The 23,441-nt window shown below is 35.1% G+C and overlaps 1 protein-coding gene across 9 annotated transcripts in view; it reads right to left on the reverse strand.

Annotated features, from left to right (window-relative positions):
- Nucleotides 1-22,067, reverse strand: part of GULP1 (GULP PTB domain containing engulfment adaptor 1) — a 493,495-nt gene extending 471,428 nt beyond the window's left edge. For 3 of the 9 annotated variants that reach the window (XM_031960335.1, XM_031960336.1, XM_031960334.1), the window contains exon 1: nucleotides 21,873-22,064. The gene's annotated coding sequence lies outside the window, so the exon portion shown is untranslated. Of the gene's footprint in view, nucleotides 1-21,872 lie in introns of all 9 variants that reach the window. The other 6 variants (XM_031960337.1, XM_031960329.1, XM_031960340.1 and 3 more) reach the window with 6 other exon arrangements.
- Between the last annotated feature and the right edge of the window lie 1,374 nt (nucleotides 22,068-23,441).

The following is a 23,441-nucleotide window of genomic DNA, read 5'->3' on the forward strand; positions in this document are numbered from 1 at the left end:
ACAAAATCTTTTCCAGTTATACAAAGGTGACATTAAATTCTTTCTTTTGTGCAATGTCCAAATAAAAAAATGGAATTGTCTATTACCAAAAAGATCCTGCCCAAAAAAAAAAATAGATAAAATAAAACCTCTTTTAGGATATCTAAGATACATATTTTGGGAATAAAAAAAAATAATTTTTATTGGACCTAGATCTTGAACTGGAAAAGACTTCATGTCAACTAGTCTAACCCTTTCATTTACAGATTTATAAATGTCCAGAATTCCAGAGGTGGTTACTACTCATAGCCAAGTAACATTTTATGACCAGCCAAATTGTGATGTTAATAGAGGTTCAGTGAATGAATCTTGGAGCGTAGAGTGGGAAGAAACTTAAATTTGTTTGAATCCTTTTTCTGATACACAAAAAAAATTTGGTTACATGTTTAAGTTAGGATAAGTAAATTTCATTGATGAATATAATCAAAAAACACTTAAATCTTTTGTGACCCCATATTGCTTCAATTTTTAATTTCTTTTAAATGTTTCTACAATAAAGTTCTTTCTTTGTCAACTATGACTTTTCTTTATGTTATGTGTATTGATGTGCCATTTTTTCTATACCCAAAACATAGTGGGGGCAGCTATGTACCACAGTGAATAGAGCACTAGTTCTGAAGTCAGGTGGATCTGAGTTCAAATGTGACCTCAGACATTTAATACTTCCTAGCTGGGTGACTCTGGGCAAATTACTTAAACCCAATTGCCTAAGCACAAATAAATAAATAAAAACAGATAACTCTTTGTTATATCTATGTGAATATCATGAATGCTGTTATGGCAGATTAGGCGTTGTTTAGGTTCCAACTCCATTTTCTATCTTCTTTTCAATATTATTAACATTGGTTTTACTCCTAAGAATATACTAAAACTATTGTGAGTGATGTCATGGAGACTTTCAAAAATATCTTAATTTAGAGGTTATCTTTGAGGGCAATTTAGATTACCTGTCTTGCATGTCAGAGAAAATATTTTGATAAAAATATAAAGACTTTGGATTACTCAAACATGTCATATATACCATATTATTCTATTAAACATAATCTGTGGTTTATAATAATTAGTTTTATACCTACCTGCCAAATTCTGACTTTATTAGTCTTCTTAAATTCTCAAGTTTTTAATCACTAACATCTGAGTCCTTTTTGTTTCATTCTGGGTAAATTAAAATATCCTTCATATACTTTTTGCATAGTTTTTCTTTTGTGCTATGGATTATGTTATCTATTTTAGATTCATAATTTGGGGGCTTTTTAAAATAAGATCTTGTTTTTATTAAAATATGTCCATTGCAAATTCCTAAGGCAGAATGTCCTTATACTCTTAAATAGCACAGTTTATATCATTTGTGCTTTCTAAAAATTAAACAGTAACTTTTGAAGTACTATAAAATTACTTTACAATGTATAAATTTGGGATAGATATCAGTTTAGTTTTTGGAAAGAACAATAAGATAACTATTGTATATAATTTGGATTGTCTTATAGAGCACTTTTGATATAGTTTAATCATTGGTTTTGAGGCAAGAATAGCTAAGAGAAAAGGTATCCTGTAAATCTAATCTTAAGAGTTCCCCTGGCATTACTATGAAAGAGTAATGTAGAGTACTGAAAAGAATCAAATAAGATAAAATGAGAGAATTGATAAAATCCTAACAGTGAAAGAAATTAAGTGTTCAAAGAAACATAAATCACTTGGCAGAGACTTTTCGCTAAAGGATTTTTTATTTTGGAAGCAAAATTATCAGACCAAGCCTGGAGGCAGTAAATATGTTATAAACTTGGTTTCATAATTGACAGTTAACTGCCCTACTGTTCTGTCATACAACTTGCTAAAGCATTAATTCACTCCTGAAACCCATGTGTGTGCTTTTCCCTTTAAGCAAAAATTCCAAATTGATGATCTAGAAAATCAAGACATACAATAAATTAGAATGAATGACTAGTTCATGGAATGAATTACTCAGGATATGGAGAAAGATCTGAGAATACCCCTCCTGCCATCTATAGTAATATTTTTGAAAAGGCAAGTGACTTGGACCTGAAGGATGGAATGGTTTTTGTGTTTGTTTTTTTTAATAATAGTGTTTGTACAAAAGGCTTCAAAGAGCGAGTGAGTTTTGATAAATCACACTGCATATAAATACCATTCAAAGCAGAAATAGATCTAAAAAGTCCAATTTTTCAACTAAAAAAATCCCACAAATATTAAATTTCTCCCATTAGATCCTAGAGGGGAATGGGAGTATCAGAAGTTTAATGCTAAACCTGGAATAAAGAAAGGCCCAAGTTTGAACCCTCTTGATCTATTATTAAGTTGGAATAACTTATCTTTTTGAGTAAATTTCATAAAAAAACAACCCTTTTTTATGACTTTTAGGTCTTTTATTCTTCAGCCAGTGTTAGGAAATGAAGTCAAAGAAAGTTCTTCTAAGTGCACAGGAAATTTTATATAAATGACTCTCTTATATAAACTGAGGTTGAAGCTTATACTCACCATTGAAGCCAAAACTGTTTCAGTGAATCAGTACATGGATAAAGATGTGTCATTAAGGAGAAGAGACTAAAATCATTAACTCTATCTTTCTTCTACAATTTCCAGTTATCCTACTGAATATTAACTGGAATAACCTATTGATATTTCTACTTAGGTTCTAAATTGAACTTGTTCTTTATTTTAATCTTGCCCCTACTTTCAACTTTCTACACTCTCACCCCTCCCTCCCCCCAGGCCTGAATCACTTGTGGTGGAACTTTTCCCTTAAATAAATCCTTCTTCTCCAGCTTCCATAAATCCACTAAGCATCTGGTTGATATATCAGAAACTTTCATCTAGGTTTCATTACCTGGGAACTAATATAGTTCTCAGGTTGTCCATTCTCTTCTCTATGATCTGGTTACATGATTGACCCACAACCTTTTCTTACCATATGTGTTTTACAATATTACTGAATGCAAATCATCAGCAATGCTAGAACTCACCTACACACACACACACACACACACACACACACACACACACACAAAACTTCCTATTATCTTTTTAGTAACCCATAATTTTTACCATCAGAGTCAATGTTATTTTATTTTTCATAGCCTTATTATAGTATCACTGAAAAATATTCATTTTTAAAAGTTTTTTTTTAATTTTCAGCTTAAAAGTAGATCTAAGTCATTGAAAACATTGTATAATTTCTTTACAATAATTTAATCCACATTTTCTCTTCATCATTCTGATGGAAATGCTCAGACCCTTAACCTCTATTTAACAATGAGCTAAAGGGCAAAGTTTCCTACAAATTTCTCTAAATGAAACTATACCGAAACACTCTGCATGATGATTAAAAATCAGTTACATAAGGACTATACAGAGAAGATATGATCAATAACAATTTGTATAAAAATATTTGTTGATTACAGTGGTCTACAAACTCAAAAGGAATTAAATGTGAAATAGAACATCCAGAAAAAGCTAACATACTCTTATGTTGGATTATCAGGCAGAGTCTACAACCAAGGAGATCAATGAATAGAATTAAATACATTGTTTTAAGGGCCATATTTAAGAATGACACTGATAAACTGGTGAATATATAGAGAAGGATGCCTAGGATGATGAGAAGACAGGAGACCATGCAATGTATGGATAATTTGAATAAAAAGATGTTTTACCTATAAAAGACATGACACTTAAGTGAGAAAATATGGCAGCTGTCTTCCATCTTTGGAAAACTATCATTTTGCAAATTAAACTTTTTCTACCTTTTTCGTAGAACTAGAGTAAGAGATATAAACTGAAACAAGAAAATTTAGGCTTTGTGACAAAAAAAATAACACTAATAATTAGAATTGTGTAAAAGTGGAATGGGCTGCCTCAAGAGACAGTGACTTTCTCAAGTCCTGGAGCTAGATGATCATTTGCTAGGGATCATTTGCTAGAGAAGATTCCTATTCAGACAAACATCAGATGCCTTTACCAATTCTGAAATATTCTGATTTCCCAGCTGACTCTTCCTCTGCTCACAAACTATTTCTTTAATAATATACTATAGAACTTCACCATCAAGGAATGTCAAGTTTATTGGACAACAATTGGATAATTCATAAAGAACAAGTTCAATTTAGAACCTAAGTAGAAATATCAATAGGTTATTCCAGTTAATATTCAGTAGGATAACTGGAAATTGTAGAAGAAAGATAGAGTTAATGATTTTAGTCTCTTCTCCTTAATGACACATCTTTATCCATGTACTGATTCACATTCATATCAGTATGAATTATCTGACTTGTTTTCTCCTCTTTTACTTTCTTAGAAGTCAGAATATTCACCCATTTTCAATTCTAAAGAATCTTTCTCTTTGTTATGATACGGGAGCCACCTGCTGGAGGTCTAACTCAGATGTGTAGAATGAATCTCTTCATGTGAGAGGATGATGATGATACAAGGAGATTGAGAGGCAGTTGCTGTTCTCTGACCTCTTGACTAAGAGGCAGTTGAGTTGTCTGACCTCTCTCCTCTTCCCTTGGCCTCCAGTTTATTTCATTCCCAATCCACAAGGAACATCTTCAAAGGCTGCTTTGCAACTCCTTCAAATATTATGGTTCATAGCTATGGAGGCTCTCGGAGAATTGATCTGCCCCTTCACTTAAGCATGGTCCTTAACTTTTCTCACCTTAAAGATGATAAAGAGATATTTAGCATTCACAGCCATTTGTGCTTTTAGGACCCTAGCACATAGGTCATCTGGGCAAGGTAACTGCCCTAATTAAATTCAAATTAAGTTCTTTCTTATCATCTCATTTATTTGAGGTATCAATTTCCTATTGATTGTTTTATTCTATACTTCCCAACCTGAAAAACCATTCTTTTGGGCAGAGAATATACTGAAATAGAACCATGACTACATCTTAGATATCTTCTTCAATGATACTCAATAAAGTCCATCCTATTCTTTGTGACTCATCCCTGTCCTTCCATAAATTTTCCTCAAAGTATCCACCCAATGCTATCAGGTAAAGGAGAATTCTCCTTAAATTTCTTCTTACACTGAAATCATACTAAGGGAGAACTTGGACCTTCACTTCTTATTGATCACTTTTTTCACATGAGCATCCCATCCTATCTTCATTTGTGTTCATACATGATCCTGATGACATCTTTTGGTAGAGAAAGCATAAGGAAAATAGGAACTAATTAGCTTTGTCTTCTTTATACTGTGTGTAGGTATGGCTCTTATTTCTTTAACCTTCCTTTTGCTCCTGAAATAGCTAAAATTATTTTTCATTGACTTTAGCATTTATTAGTACCAGCACAAAGTACTTGCTAAATAAGTATTTGTTGCTTATCACAAACTTTAGTTCTATTAAGCTTCATTCTTCCCACTACTAGTCTTATAGTACCTTATCATATATATATTACTTGTCAGTCATCTACCCTCTAGTTTATGTAGATGCCCTTTTAAAATCTTCATTCATCATCAGATACTTCCCCTTCATTTCTCTAGTGCAGTTATGGTGAATATGTCACCAGGATTTTGTTCCTAAACAGTGCCTTATCCCTTTTGAGGTAAATTCACTAATAGTCTCAGATTATGTGACCTTCCATAGCTTATTCCCAAACTTTTTTGCCTTTTAAGGTGGGTTAAGATTATACCCAATTAAAAGAAATATCATGACTTTGGCCTTAATGAGTTAAAATGTGGACTCATCTACATGAAAAGATGAAGTGGAAGGAAAGAGGAAAGGCCCCAGGTGAAATCAAAACTAATCATGAGAAGCAGAGTTGACTACATAACTAAAGCCAAAAATAAAAACAAAAGATGTTTTGACCTCAGTACTTTTTGCCAAAACATTTCTGAAAATGGATTTTATGTGGCAATATTTTATTTTAATTGTTCTTAACATATTGTTTAGGGACTATATTGTTTTGATAAATAGATTTTTTTTTTCTAACAAGTTAAAAAAATACTAGCACCCAGCATTTATTACCTATCCCAAATGTCAAATAGCATTGTCTTCCCTAAGAATACTTAATCAAAGCTTTTGAATGTTTCTCCAAAAAAAAATTAAAATAAAGGAAAAATCTTTTAATTATATTTTTACCAAAGTTCTTTTGGGAGACAGGGTTAAACAATGTGGACCATTTCCTCCTTTATCCAGTTCATGTGAGTGTTGGAGATAAATCTGTTTGCTCATATCATCATATGTTTTCAGTTATTTGTCAACTTTCTTTTGGCATCCACATATTTATTAATGCTATCTCTGACTTATATCAAATGACTTCATATAAATTGCTATATCCATATCTATTATCCATATTGAGATATGGGAACAAAGACCAAAGCTAACCTTAAGAAGCCATTCACCAGTCCTACAAATAGTTAAAGAATGATTATAAAGTGCAGGCAAAGGCACCTACATAATCTAAATGATGTATAGGGTGTCTTCCAAATCTAACAATCTATGATTATATCATTATATTGTAGACTGTAGCACATACCTAAAAATGGAGACTTTTCACAACAGGGAGCTTCTATCTTTTTGTGTTATTGGCCTCGTTAAGATAATCTCATCAACCACTGATGGAAATCATTTTCAAGAATGCCCTATTAAATAACATCCCTCTAGAAAGAGTAGCAAGAAAAAAAACCAAAAACTCCTGTACATATATATCATATCCCCATGTGACCTTCAATGTGCTGATTCCTGCTTATTCAGGAGAAACTATGCCAGGAATAAGAAAAAAAGATAGGAGTTAAACTGGGCTACCATATCATCTTACTAACAATGACAGTCTTTTGACCCAGTTCTTCAGTTCCAACTCCCATTGTTATTATATTTTAATTCTATCATTCTGTTCACTTTTAAACCTATATACTTTTATCCGACACCATAAACACCATATGAATGTAAATGCAGTCATGTAAAAAAAAAGCATAGCAACAAAATGAAAACACTGTAGTAGTTGACAAAACTACCTATTTCTTGGCAAGCAACTATAATACTCTGCAGATGGCTTTTTTCTTCTCAGATTAAGGTCCTTGAAAACAAAATTTTACTTTCATTTAACTCAATGTACTTATTTAATTTGAATTATACTGAGTGTAGTATTGTACTACAGATTATCTTGCTTTTATTTACATTATTACACATTATGATCTTTTTTTATTTTTGGAAGGGATCTGAAAGATTATTTATTCAAATCATTCCACTTTAACAGATGAAGAAACTCTCTCTAGAGAGAACATTTAAATGCCTAAGATCAGACAGATTATTTTGTGGAAAGGCTAGGATTCAAACCTAGATGAAACTCAGGCCTTCTGATTTCAATTCCTATCTCCTTTTCCTGTACTATTGTATAGTTTATCTGTCATTGATTATTAACCATTTTGTTGCCTTCTCAGTTTTCTTCACTTTACATGCAGCCTATAGGGAAATTCTTTAAAAGATAAGAAATTAGCCTCCCAACTTCAGAGAACATTTAAAACAATACATTTCTATTTTGGCTTTCTATCAGTATGAAATACTATGACTTCTCTTTATATCATATAGTAGGATAAGTTTGGGAAAAGATGAGACACAGGAGGAAAGAGAAATAGAGGTAGGTTAAATTCTGAACACCTCCTAACCTAGGCCCTCAGCAGTGTGGCTTCATTATTTCACTTAAATAAAATTCTCAGATACAATAATAACATCCTAAAGCAAAATATGAATTATTTTCTGATTATTAATCTGTTATTTAGGATTACCCAGCTTCTGTCTTATAATGACAAGATAGTGGGGACAGAGATTGGACTAAAATTGTATCTGATCTACAGGCATTAAATAATGCCCATGAAAATAATTGATTTTATCTATTACACTATTTAGAATTGACCGTTTCTAGAGCTATAAGAAACCATTGGAATGATGCCATACACACACCTTTTGGTGCTAAGGATCACTACATAGTGGCAGAGTGGGCTACACAGTATCTTTCTCTTTCAAAGGAAGATTATGTTTCTACACAGAATGTCAGGTTTTCTAATAAAGACAATGGAAAGAACTCTAGAGGAGTTCGGAATAGGTTCTTTCAAAATACAAACAACTCTAAAATGTTCATGCTTTATATATTTGAAGATCTTTTTAAGATGCAAAATTCCTATCTCAAATAGGAAAGTGACCAAGTGCTTTAGAATCTAAAGTACTGAATGGTGAACTGCAAGCTCACTATGAGTCAGGAGTGTGTTATGGCAGCCAAAAATGCTAATTGGCATCTGAGGCCACATTAAGAGAGGCACAGCTTTCAGAAAGAGGAAGTTGATAGTTCTGATGTACTTGGTCCTGGTCAAACCATATGTAGAGCACTGTATTCAATTCTGAGCATCCAAAGGAACATAATCAGGATGGTGAAAGGTCTCAAATTTAAGATTCACAAAGATTCTCTGAAAGAAAAGTGAGGATATTTAACCTAAAAAATGATAATTTTCAAAGGAAAATGAAAATAATTGTCTTCAAGAATTAGAAAGGTATCATTAAGAAGAAAAAGTAGTATCACTCTGACTTCACAGGGCAGAATGAGGATCTATTAGTATAAACTGCAAAGATGCAAACTTAGGCTTGATTTCTTTTTTAAACTCTCTATTAAAAACTTTCACAGCTATCCAAAAGTGAAATGGGTGACCTTGACAAGTAATGGATTCCCCTTTATTGTAGACATTAAGTAAAATGTACTGAAGCTGTCTAGTCTACAACCATTAAAAAAATACACAAGAAAATGGTAAGAATTGGTTTTTGTGATTAGCATTTTCATTATTTTGAATTCTCCATGTGTAAAACTGGAAAGAAGCATGGGAATTACCTAGTTAAACCTTCTTGCTTTACAAATAAGAAGAACCCAAGGTACTGAAAAGTTTGAGAATTATTCAAGGTCATGTAGCTAATTAGTGGCAGCACCATATGGGATATCCATTTATTAGGTATGTTGTGGTGGGAATTCTTTTTTAAGATAAGCTCTTCTAGATGGCAGTTAATGTCCTTTCTACTTCTAAAATCTATATGATTCTATGAAATAGACACATTAAGATACAAACATATGAATATACATAATTATTAAAGAAAAGCAAGAAAAATACAAAAGATATAATTTCTTTTATAACTAGTTTCTATCTCTTTTTCATTTACTTAGGAACAAGAGAATTACTTACACAGCATTTCCATTATTTGATAGAATATATTTTGGTGCATTATCTGTTTCTCTTATCATTAAATTCTAAGCTTCTAGTATTACAACAAATTTTCTTCACCAGAATTTAATGTTGAGCTCCTCCCTCAATGTTGATAATTATAATTGTGAACAACGATAAGGTATTCAATTATGCTTCACATATAACTTATAATTGAGAGATACCATAGTTACATAACTAGAGAGATGACATCTGTCAAGAACACTTGGCTTCAAGTTCCCTACACATGTTCATGTGTATGTACATACATGCCCACAATGTATAACCCTGGGAACTCTTTTAAGTTTTCAATGATCCAGGTAAATCTTAAATCTATAAGCTGCAAGGCAGATGCTGATTTGTACTGGAAAAGAGAATTTTCCCTCTGGTAATTTCCTAGCCCAATGAAATCACAGCACCAGACTAAAGAAAAATGAGAGTTGTTAAGACAGTAAGGCAATTTTAAACAAACTCGAAATACATATTCACATAACAGTTAAATTAAAATAAGTACCTGGGGGCTATACATATATTTCATTAATTCTACCAGTATTCAAAATTTTTCTGATAACTACTGCTTTGGAAACTCCTTAAAAACAAGTCTATAAAACCCACAAAATAACTAGTTGTATTATTTTAAAGCCATATCTTCACATGCATATACACAAAGTCATGTTCATATATTCCAGAGAAGAGAAAAAGTAATAGGAAAGAGGAGGAAAGAAAATGGCATAACTGAAGTGAACCACTCACTTTGCTTATCAAACTTGACTACAAATGACTTCTACTTCCAAAAATCAAATCTATTCTTTAAAAAATTTATAAACTACACAAGCATAATCAGAAGAATGGGCTGTAGACTCTTAAATGCTGGGGCAAGACAGAAATCTCAACCCCTCCCCCCAAATGAGCAAAAGGAGCAGCAACATTGGAACTAATCTATGTCCTCTTAAGGTGACTTATTATGAAAAGAACAATAGTGACTTGAAAATTTAAATTCTGGTATGTTTCTGTGTGTTTTAAATTGACAAAGTGTTGTTTGTGCCTCTACATATTTATTTTAGGGCTTTAAGTAAACAAAATAAATTAGACACAAAAAAGATATAAGATATAAAATGCTTACTTTCCACAATATTATGCAATCTAAAAATTGGAGAGATCTTAATAAACCAGTTAGTCCAACTCATAACCAACTAAGAATGCTCTGTATAAAGTACCTAACAAGTGGAAGTTTTCAAGCCTTTTTGCTTCTAGAACTCCAGAAATGGGAAATTCACTGTTTCCCAAGACAAATCATCCTATTTTTGAACACCTTTAATTTTAGGGAAATCTAAATTTCCCTCTCCCAAAATTCAATTTACTAGTATTTATCCTGCCCCCTAGAGCCAATCAAAACAAATTAACCCCTTTTCTAGATGACAGCTCTTTCAAATACTTGAATTAATCTATCAAATTATCCTCTCCCCAGCAGATTAAAAAAAATTAAAACAAAACAAAATATTTTAAAAAAATTTTCCAAGTTAAACATTCCTAGTTCCTTCAGTCAATCCTTAAAGGTAAAGTTTTCCACGCCTTCTGAATATGCCTCAGCTTGTCAATGCCCTTTTGTAGCACTTGGTACTCACAAATGAATACAATAACAGAAATATGTTCTTGATCAAAGCAGATTATAGGATTAGAATTTTCCTTTTTCTGAACATTAAGCTTCTGTTAACTTAGTCTACAAAAAGACAAAGGTTTGGTTCTTCAAAACATAGAATTTAGTGAAGCTTAATATTTTAAAACCTCAGAATCTTAAATCCCATTAGAGTTAAATCTAATTTGTTTTTCAAATGAATCAACTACTATCTATTTACACTTATGAGAGGTAGGCCAGTTTGGTGGTTAGAGAATTGGCCCTGAAATCAGAAGATGTGTTCATGTTCTACATTTATTTAACCTCTCAAATATATCAAACTGCATGGGCAGAGGGAAAATAAATATGGCATAGAGTGCATAAATATAATTCTACAATAACCCCTCTTATAAACAGGCTAAAAAATCCCTTAAGTCACAGCCCTGCCTTTGAGCATTGTAGGAATTCTATTCTCTTAAGAAAAAGGTGAGAAAGATATAATATGTATATATGTATGTATGTATGTGTATATATATATATTTAAATATATTACATATATCTTACATAAGACTAATCCTCAAGGTAATATAAATATTCATGCTTTTTATGACCAACAATGACTTGTAACAGGAAATACCATTAAAGACATTCATAACCCAAATAGGATATACTTCAGTGATATAGCAAAGGTGGGAGAAAACAGTAAAGCTATCCTCTGTTACAAGGAAACCAATAAGATATTAAAAGAAACCAAGGAAGTCCTGATATAAGCTCAATAGATTTTCTATTTTAAGAGTTTATAGAAAGGCAAGGACAAGAATCACACAAAATGAGTAGGCATGAAGGAATTAAAAGCTGAACTACTGGAAACAATATCAACATTTAGATAATCTAAATATCTAGTTCTGCTTCAATGTGATCATTTACAAATAAATAGCTAAATGTCAGATTCCTTAGGAAAAAAAGTCTATCTCAGTAAGTAACTTATCCTACTGAATGTTACTACTAAAAAAGTAGTATAAAACTCATATAGAAAATGGGAGGTAGCTGGGAGGAAACCACTAAACCATGCATATGGATCTCTGTGGATCATATATTGACTCAGAAAAAACATATCTTAACATTATCTATGTTTTATTGAATTTTTACTTATTTGGCTAAGTATTTCCCAATTACCTATTATTCTGGTTTGACTGCACTTGGAAATATAGTGGGCTGCATGTCTGATATCTCTAGTCTAGATCTTAGCTATTTAAACTGTGTGTAGTGACCTCCACATGGGTTCTTGTAACTGAATGTGAGAATCATGAATTTATGATTATCAGTAAATATTCGGTTTGTACATTTATCTTATATATCTATATGCCTGGAGTCATATAAAAATTTCTCAGGTGAAAAGAGGTCATGAGTGGAAAAAGTTTAAGAAGCCCTGATCTAGATAGTAGTTATTTTATATTTCGTATTTTTTTCTCTAGAATATTACAAAAAGCTTATATCGAGATTTCAACTAAGCAGGACATAAGAATATTTAATAAAAACTAGACCAAAAAATGCAAATTTGTATAAATTTGTTGACCTTCTAGGGTAAACTACTGTTGCCATCTAAAACTAGCCATCTTAATAGAGGGAAGTTAATGTGATCTAAAACATACCATAAAGACTTAGTAGAATGAGATCCATGACTTCAATATGGCACTAGAAAGGTATAACTTCATCAAAAGGAAAAAATATGCAAGAATATATACATATACATACGTATGTATTATGTATATTTATATACTCACATGTATATTTATCTATATATATATATGAGAATATGTATAAAGATAAAATTATATATAAAAATTCAGGAACCAGATGGCAGAAAATGGCAGAGACCATAAGGATTAAGAAGATCAAAATGAAAAGGTTGGAGAATGCTACAAATTTCTTAAACAGAGAGATGAAAAGTTTCCCAGATACAAACTTGCCACAATACTAAGGTATAGTGTGGTTACAGTGGGATCATTCTATTTTTCCACACTTCTGTGGCAGTTTTCTATCAGAAACAAAGCAGTTAATAATTTCTTGACTTTGTCTTAATGATAATTTCATTTTTCAAAAGGCTTAAGAACCAATATGTCACCAAAATGAGGAACTGCTTGCTGGATGTATGTTTATTGTTATAAAGCATATTTATTGTTATTGTTACAAAATAGGAAATTTGGCATTATTTCTTATTTGCCTTATGAGTTAATAACTCTCCCATTTCAGGTAAGACTAGACTTTAATAGCTAGTCTGAAAGGAAATAAACAGCAATTTATGTTAGAAAACTAGGATGAAGGGAGAGTTGTAAATTTCTGTAATGCCTCAAAAATTAAAAAAAAAATTAAATCATTATCTCATTGCATAAGGAAATTCTAAAGATTTATCAGTTCAAGCTATAGAAACAATCTTTCAACCTTCACTTGCACTAAATATATTTATAAAATTAAATATTTCTATGTTAACTTTAAAATAGCCTCTTCTATTTCATTTAAGTGAAGTAACAAACAACTCCTTTTTAACATAGATCTTAGCAACTTCCTGGTAGTTTTCCTCTCTCACAGTGACTAAATAAAATGTTTGTGATTTAGGTACTTTTCTTTGTATCTGCTGTTATTTTCCATATACTTCATTTGATTTTTCTCTTGTGCTTATATAAGCATCAAATATGAATGAAAACAAGATGAGAACACTTAAAAACTATAGCTACATTAATTGTGGAGTTCTATGTATCTACAACTTAAAAAATATTCCTGACTGGCAAGTTATTTGGGTATTTCCCACAGAAAGTTTTGAATTCTGCTTCTAAATAGGTAAAATGTATGAGGATGGCCAAGAATCTATATTTATAATGAAACACCAACTGTTCCTCTCAGGAACATGTAAAACAGATTATAGGGCATAATGAGAAATTAAGCTTTTCAAAAGTCTTCACTAAATATACATAGCTGTCCTTACACATTTGAGAAAGGCTGTAATTCATCTTGCTGCCACCACCAGACAACAGTTTGGAGTTTTGCTACTCCTGGTGTTTCCCTTTCCCCAGTACAGCAGATTTTAAAGGCAAAGTTGGAAAGAAAAAGGTGAAAGCTAATCTGATAGAGAATAATCAGAAAATTCTTCTTTCTAAATAAAACCAAGTGGAGAGTTTGCTTTGTGCACTAGACAGGCCACTGAAATTAATTCATGCTAAAACAGCTTGTGGCACAGACAGGCACAATAAGCAACTACCCTAAAGTAGTTGGTAAAGATTGCAAAGCTCTGCTCTGCTCACCCTTTTCCCACTCTTTGCTAGAATCATAGCACCTTTTTTTTTTCTTGGTATTCTAGTGATCATAGCCATGTTCATGGTTATCTTTAACAGAGTACACACTTTCTATTGCTTTTGCAACCTACCCCCTACACATGCATGCATTGCACACATGCACACACACACCACACACACACACACACACACACACACACACACACACAGTAAGTTTTCAACAGTAGTTTTTGATTTCTTTTCATCTCGGGGAGAAATTTCATTCATTTTCTCAATCCAATTGTATTTGGTTTGGAGTTATAAAACTATTTTGGATATTTGGATAAAGGCAACTCACAGGCAGGCAGCTAAGTGGCTCAGTGGATAAAGAAGGTGCTGGGTATGGAGTCAAGAAAACCTGAATTCAAATTTGATCTCAGACACTAACTATGTGATCACAGGCAAGTCACTAGAGAAGGGAAGAGCAAACCACACCATTATTTTTGCCAAGAAACTTCTTGGATAACATTAGCTACCACAGAGGTCATTAAAAAAGTCAAGCACAAAAGCACAACAGAACAGCAAGACATGGAAGACCAGGAGAATGCAATGTGCTTGGAACTTAAGACTTAAGACAATCTAGGTATAGGAATTCCTGAAAATGGAAAATTTTCGGAGCCTTGCTTCCTGCTAATAAATCGGAAATGTTTGCTAACTACTCTTTACCAGGAGGAATGATATGGTTGTTTCACATTTATAAAAGTATTTTGTTATGGGAGATGCTAAGTACACATGGAAAGGACTGTTCTTCTAAGTCATTTTAAAACTCCAAATACCCAAGTTAATCTTGACCTCTAGGTTCAAATCTTCTACATAGAAAATAGTAAGCATTGTCCTCCTCAAACCAGATATTTTCTGATGGAAAGTATCAGCTGAGCCCCATAATGCAGCCTATGGCAACACAGTTCCCAGAGGCTCACTTGCTTACTCACAAAAAAGTAATGCCAATCTTTGGACCCTTCCTTAGCTCAGTAGAATATAGATGAACAAGTCCTAGACTTTTGAGTCTGATGTGTTAGATGCCAAAGCTCAGTTTCTTTCTCTGCCAAAAGGTGATGATAATATTTGTGCTGCTTACTTCATAGATTGTAGTCAATTAAATCCTTTGTAAACTGCTATACAAATAAAAACTACTATGATAGAGAATAAAGTAGTTTCTGTCTTTTGCCTTTCTCTGTAATTTCACTGCTTAACGCATTGCCTGGCATATACTACATGCTTAATAAATGCTTATTGCCTGACTAGATAAAAGGAAGGCAAATTTGAAAATTTAAACATGATACCTACTTTTCTATAGTTACATTTTTGGGAGGCCAATAAGTTAATTGAAGATGATCTCTCAATATAAAGGATAAAGTTCCAAAGTTTCTTTCTAATTACTGTCTTTGGTGATGGACTGAAATTCACAAAGACCTGAGTTTATATTTTTTTTCCCACTGATGTTAACTGTGTAACTAAGGGCAAGTCACTTAGTTTCTTTGTGACTCAGTTTCCTTAGTTGTAAAATGAGGATAATCCCTATACAGTGACAAGAATAAAATTAGATTGTTGTCTAACTTTATTTTCACCAGCCTTTAAAATGTTATGTAAATTTCAGTTACTATTATTATTTCATTATTATGCCTAAAAGTTTTTACCTTTAAATAAAAATACAGGTTAGAAGAATCCAACTGAATCATCAAACAACAAATATACTATTTAAGTAGGCCATTTATGGTATAATGATTTTTAAACAAAACTGGAGGACTACTTCAAAACTAGAGGACTATTTTAAATCCCATATTCCCTGTTTGGAGCAAAATGATTCCCTGCTCAAAGTTTATTATCATTTTCTCTTCAAATATGAATATATTTCATGCTACCATGGTTACAAACTAAGTGTGCTAATCCCTAAGCACATTAAGGAACTGCTATTAAATCTACTAGCCCCTAAATATGCTTAGGGACCAGTTGTGATGGTAGACATGAAGCTGGCACATGATTTTTATTCAAGTTTGTCAAAATGTTCTAACAAAATACTTGTTCTTTAGAGGTATAAAAGATGGTAGCAGAATGAGGTTCCCTAAGCATTAACTCCAATATGATACTGAACTTATATAATCAGAATTAAACAACTGAGATGAGTAGGTTCAGTGTTAAATATGACATAATTACTTCATGGAATTAAAGGGAAAACTGGAATTTTTCATTTAAAATTCTGAAGGGTACAATTAACCTTCTCTGACACTATACTTTTATTTGTGAAAGTTCAGCATAAAATGTCTCCATGTGCTAATTGACAGATCCAATGCAATTACTAATATTATATATCATGTACCTACATTTTAGGTTAGCAATATAGGCATATTAACATTGCATAGCAATACTTGATAATTACAACAACCTACTATTTAAAAATAAACTCAAAGTCCTATACAATTTAACTTTAATTAACATTTTAAAATGTATAAAATATTTTCCTCACAACCTGTGATATAGGAAACACAAGCACCATTATTTTCATTTTGAAGATAAGGAAATTGAGGCACAGAGCTGCAAGCAACTTGACCAGGATAAAAAACCTTGTGAATGAGAGGGGGGGGGGAGGGGGAGGGGGGGGGGGGCGGGGGGGGGGGGGGGGGGGTGAGGGAGAGGGAGAGAGAGAAGGAAAGAGGGAGAGAGAGAGGGAGATGGAGAAGGAGAGAGGGAGAGGGAGAGGGAAAAGAAGAAGGGGAGACAAAAAGGGAGAGAGGGAGAGGGGGAGGGAGAAGAAGAGGGAAAGGGAGAAAGAGAGAGGGGAAGAGGGAGGGAGAGGAAGAGGGAGAGGGACAGAGAGAGAGGGAGAGGGGAAGGGAAAGGGGAAGGGAGAGGGGGAAGGGAGATGGGGAGAGGGAGAGGGAGAGAAAGGGAGGAATAGAGAAGGAAGGAGGGAGAAGAGAAGAGAACCAACCCTTTGTACCATATAACTTTATTTTTGAAATAATGTATACACTAATTCTTTTTTTCCCTTTTTGTGAAAAGTTGACTCATTTTCCTGAACTTCAATAATGTTGAAAGATGTATATGGATTGGCAGAGTGGCAAACTGAACTGTGAAGTTAATAAGAAAAAAGTATGCTTTACTGATAAAAATGTCAACATTAAACTCAGCAATATTCTCATCAAGGAAAAGCAATCAGCAAGTTTATGGATTATTTCTGTTTAAATTTTCATTTCCAAAGTCAATTGTTTAAGTAACAGTTTCCACTTTGATCATGTCCCTAAGAAAATGAACTGTATTCACTTCCCAGGATTTAAAAGTCTTTGAATTTCATAATAAGAAACCACATTTATAAGACATAATCAGAATTATCTTTTGTTGAGCTATTAGTCTTGAAAATATAGCTATAACTTTTAACTTATACTGGAAATTAATGCATTTGCTAATTTTTCTTTTGGAAAACAGTAGAAACAATGAAAGACATCTGTATAGTGGCAAGAGTACTAATTCCAGTAGAGTTGAGTTCAATCTCTGGCTTGGCTTGTGTAAGTAGTAAGATCTCTGTGTGTGTCAGTTTCTGCATTTATAAAATGTAGGTACCTATTTAATAGTTATTGGGAGAAAAGCACTTTATAAATCTTAAAAATGCTATATGTAAATGGAAATGATAATTTGCTAAGAGATTTAATATCTAATACTATTTAAAATGTCAGTATTTCTTCTGTTTTTGTTGTTAAAATCCTACCAATCACAATTCGGTTCAAAAGCCACAACCTCCAAAATGCCATTCCTTATCTTACTCCCTCTCACCTAAGCTGGCAAATGGCTTTTCCCCTCAGACTCTACAGAATTTTTTTCTTTTATACAGACATTTAGTACTTTATCTCCTACATTACAAACTCCTTGAAGGGAAAGACCATATCTTATCTGAACTTTGTATCTCCTTCAGCACTTGCAGTTTGTTATATTATAATACCTCCAGGAGTTGTAATTTCATCCAGGTGGGTACTTGACACATACATAGAAAGCACAACCCTAAACACTTTACTCTTAAAGAGTTTCCATGGCTGAAAAACTTGATCACCTGGTGTCCAACCCTCTGGTGGTGACCCTCATTAGTTATAGGTAAGCCTGCCAGAGCTTATGGCATTGCCTCTGGGAATCCTGGCTCATCTCCATGCAACAAGGATTTAATTGTAGGGAATATCATGCAAATATTCCCAAATTAAAGTTAATGTTTCTACAATCATGATGTCGAAAATATTTTGTAAACATGATAAACCAATTCCAAAAGTCACTATTGCACAGCCCTAGCTAGTGATAAATCACATATATTTTATCACTGAGTTGGAATACCCAAGAACTTTAGGTTAAAATTCTAGAAGGGTCATTTTGCTTCAGTAATACTTACAATATCCTTGAAAAGCAGTGGATCATTTTTGCTATTTTTCAAATGGGAAAAATACGGCTCAAAAAATTAAAGTCATTTTCCCAGGTTTATTCAAAAAGTCTGTCTCAAAGGAAGAGCTAAATAACCAGCCTTTCTAACCTCCCAGATTAGAAACAGTATCTGCCAAAGCAGATTGCTTGCTGGTTTTCTCCTCAACATTTCTTTATGCTTTTACTCCTCTCTTCCCTTCCCCCAAAAAAGTTTGGATGCAGTTTTTGTTGTTGTTGTTGTTGTTTTAATTTAAATTAAGGTACTAGATTCCTGATTGCTCAAAAGTTGGAGGGAGGCTTACTCTGGATTGACTACCCCAAATATTCTGGTTTACTTCCTTTATAAATGACAATCCAAATACCGCATCAAAGCTGCTGTTTCCCACCTATTTGACAACTTGATTTGACTGAAAATAGTCATTATTTGATTTTTGATTATACAATTTGAGTCCAGGTCTTCAGATTTGTGTTCATTTTTTCCCCCTTCATAGTAGAACTACTATTCACCATTATAAATGACCAATTCAAAAGTCTTAAAAGAATTACCTGGGCCACAAGTTGTCAAACAGCTAATATCTAGGGGCAGAATCTGAACAATCTTTTTTTTTTTTTTTTTTTTTTTCACTCTAAGGCTGGCTCTATCCCTTTCACCATGGTGTCTCTCCCTCCAAATTTAGGAGTACAAAAAGAACACCATGGACCAAGCACAAGGACTAAGGGTAAACATCCCTTCAGATGTAGGGTCAAGAAAATCTGACCAAAATATGGTTCTGTAACCAGCAGATGGTCAACAGTATTAATGTGGGGATGTCCAAGTTTTTTCTTCTTAAAAAGGGATATCTCTCATCATAACTGATTAAAACATTTAGCATTCTGTTTAACAAGGAGAGATTAAGTTTTTAATCACCTCTAAAATAGAATCTACTCCCTGAAAGCCAGTAAAAGAAAACTCCTTTGTTTTCCTACCACAACACATTAAATCTTTTCAAGCACTCCTTCAATAGTCATCCTAGCACTTTCAAGTCCCCAAATTCTTTTCAAGTCCAGCCCTGTGCTTGTATTACTACAAACATAAAGTCAAATATTTTGTCTCTGGCCAGCCTCTTCTCTTTTTCCTTTCCAATTCAGCCTGTGAAAACCTGGAAAAGCTGTTTGCAATTCAAGCAGTCCTGTTTCATTTCCAAGATAGGCTGTGGTGGCAAGAGTCAGCATTATTGTTCTTTCAGTTTATGGGTTTTCTACCACAGCTGAGTGAGTATTCGTGGGGTTTATTTTTTTTTGGGGGGGGGGGGGGTTAGGATAAAGGATAAAAAAAATTAATTCCAAAGAACCTCCTCCACAGGCCGGTTCACTAAGCTTTCTCATCTCCTCTCCTCTCCTCATGATACTACACGCTACTCTCCCCCTCCCTCCCAACCCCATGCCTTTAAGTCCCTTATTTGAGGGTGGATTTGTAATGTATGTATATTATACATACATACACACACACACACACACACACACACACACACATATCTCGAATGCTACATACAGACCATTAAAAAGAAACTAGGATCAATGCTTTTAAAATAGATGGGAAAATGAGAGGGGAAAGTATTCTTGATTCACCTGCAAAAGTATCTAGTTAGCAAGATTATTTTTAAACCCTCAACAAAACGCAGACGCCAATCAACTTTTATTTCTATACTCCGAAAACACTGTAAACGGAAAAAAAAAATCACAAACAACTTTCTGAGCAGGTTCACTATACTGTCATTAAGCTTTCTACATGAACAGTTTTATGTGGTTTTAGTCACAATCTTCACGCAGAGCTATTGTAGTTGAAACACACACACACACACACACACACACACACACACCCCGAGTCCTGCTGAAGACCAAGAATGACAATTTACTTGTTCTCGCAAAATTGCTGTAGGACCTCGCTTACCCGATCTATTTACCCCCCAAAAATGTACCGCTTTCTCCTAGAGAAGCCAAAGACAACATCCTCTTCTTCCTTTACTCTACATAAAATCGGTCACTCCAAGCAGCATCGTCTTGTTTCCTGCTCCAGCTTCATTCAAGATTGTAAACACATTCCAAGAAAATTAGCCTTCAAAAGAGCTCTCTATTACAAGCAGGCTAGCAATGCAAGCAGCCCAGAGCCGCCAGAGCTGCAGAGTGGGTTCCACTTCGGCTTCTCCTAACCCAGAGAGAGAAAGTGTGTGGAGTGTGTGTGAAAGAGACATAGAAGACGAGAGAGTGGGAGGGGGGGAGAAAAAGGGAAAGGGGGTGAGAAGAGAGAGGGGGTGGGGGAAAGAGAAGAAAAGAGAGGGATAAGGAGGAGAGAGAGAGAGAGAGAGAGAGAGAGAGAGAGAGAGAGAGAGAGAGAGAGAGAATGAGAGAATATGAGTGAATATGTACAAGGGGCTGGGAGCGAAGGAATTGAGGGGGGATGAACGCTAGAGAGGATCAGAATGCCCAACTAGGCGCCTGGAACTCTTCCCGACTCTCATCAACTCCCAAGCTCTATGGTGAGACTCTTTCCATCACAACGCCCATAAACTACTTCTAAATTCTCTTAAACCCTGGGATCACCATCGTCTGGACTACACACAACCTCTACATTGCATCTCTTCCCTGCACCTTGGTTTCAATGTATCAGCTGCACCACCCCGTATACTATTCGCCCCTAAACCGATAAAGGAGAGGAAGATCTGGAAGTTCTCTTGGGTGTCACTTTTCCATGACCCCAAGATGAATTCCCGATGGATCCTCGTCGGGTCCAGCTCACTGCCAGCACCAAGCAGCCAGCCCGCCAGTCCGATGGCCTTGGTGCTTGCAGCTCCAGCTCCCAAGACCCAAAGTTTTCAAGTTCCCAAGAGGACTTGGGGGCCACTACCAGTACACACCGACCACTTCCAGGCGGTGGATCGCACACACGCTCCCCCTCGCTTCGGCCTCTAGCATTACCAGAACAGGCGTCAACAGGTTTTATTTAGTCTCGTCTAATGCTCCACATCGTCTTTCGTAGCTATTTTCAATCCTTTTACATCTAAGCATGGGGAACCGTATCTCATCGCATCCACCCCACCGCACACACAGCACCGCACCTTCCTTTCTTCCAGAGGGCATCAGCCCAGGAGCTGCCTGCTGCCCACATGTCCGAGTGGACGGAGAAGCTGGCTCCTGCTCCTGTCACTTTCAAAGGACATTCAAAGGAGCTAATGGGGGTTGGGGGTGGAAGCAGCCTGGAGGCGAAAGATCCCTAGGAGAAATGAGCTACACAACCCGGAGAGATGCATACCTTACAAAGTGATGTCTGGTGGTCCCGCCAAACGCACCGGGGTCTAGGGAGAGTAGTTCTTCAACGCTCTGCGGTTCTAGTTCAGCCTATTCTTCCTCATCAGCGGCTGAGAAAGTTTCTCTACGTCAGCACCCAGCCGGACTCAGGACCCCCCACTCGCTTTCCCCTCCCTCCTTCCTCCTCACTCTATCCCGCTCCCTACCCCCCACCCCCTTTCCTAATCCTCTGACGCTCGCGGCTGCTCCCGGATCCAGGCTCCCTCCAGCAGCTGGTACTGCTGGGCTCCCCCTCTCGGCCAATGACTCCTTCTTCCAAGTCTCCCGTGGACTCTTGTGGTTCTGGGCAGGAAGAAGATCTGCCTGGCCATTGACAAAATTGAACGCATGTGCTTTTGTTTCCTAATTTCTCACAGTAGCCCCGTCCCCAAACAATCGCCAGCATTCCAAAAGTCTGGTTTTAGAAAGCTTGCCGCAGTAGCCTACTTTCATTGTATGAAATGGAAAGGCTGGGGGGCGGGGGGAGAGAGAAGAGTGGGGGAGAGGAAGAGGTGTGTGATCTGGAAGACCCGGGTGTGGGTAGGAGAGTATTTGAGACTACCAGTCAGTGGTCCGTATTTTCTCTCCTGGAATCCCTACTCTCCCACCTCCTTAATTTTTTACATAAGCTATTTTATCCACTGTGCTCTAGACACAATCGGGGGTTTAGGGTGATTTTATCTCTTCGTCTTTCTTTAATACCTGACTTTCCGTTATCACAGTAAAATCTTCCTGTGATCTTTAGGTTCTTTAAAAATCACTTTGGGACTTTGGCCGAAGGGAAGCATTAAAAGAACGCTAGTAAAACATATTTTCCCCTCATTGAGAAAATATTCGCACGTCTTCATCGACTTCTTTGAGAGCTGGTGGTCAGTAACAATGACATCTTTTGATTTTTTGTAGTTTGGGATTTGCAGGGAAAAAAGGAGATAAGGTATTGCCTCCAAACCCCGGCCAAGGGCCTCCTTTTGTCCCAGCTAGGAGCTCTCAGCTCTGTGATGCTGAACTTTCCTTTTCAAAGGAAATTTGCCTAAGTTACTGAGCATGCCCACCTCTCTTCAGGGAGGCGGGAGTAGTGTCTAGCAGGAATGTCTAGGATGAGGGCAAGGGAAGGCAAAGGATCAAAGTATAATTGCTGAAGATCAAAGTGGAATTGCTAATACTTTCTTTCTCCTTCCTTCCCATTTCCACCGTTCTTTTTGGAGGAAAAGGAAGGGATTTGATGCTGAGCTTTGGTTTATTATGGAATGAAAAAGAAAAGAATGTAAAAAGGGAATTCTTGATGAATTTTTGGCTAGAAGGTTCTAATTTTAAATTTAACTGAAGATCAGAGGAAATGGACTTAAAATGAGATTGGATGTGTATAATGTTTACCCCATATTTTATGGATTTGGCTTTTGTGGAGTTGACCCTACAAAGCTATTCATTTCCTTCTGGACATTTTGCCAGCAATTAGGATCTAGAGATTGCCTGAGGCTGCCAAGTTCCCCCTAGGCATGGTAAACTGAAAAAAAAAATGAATGGCATGCTCTTC

Source organism: Sarcophilus harrisii, chromosome 3 (assembly GCF_902635505.1).
Source record: "Sarcophilus harrisii chromosome 3, mSarHar1.11, whole genome shotgun sequence".
Taxonomy (NCBI): domain Eukaryota; kingdom Metazoa; phylum Chordata; class Mammalia; order Dasyuromorphia; family Dasyuridae; genus Sarcophilus; species Sarcophilus harrisii.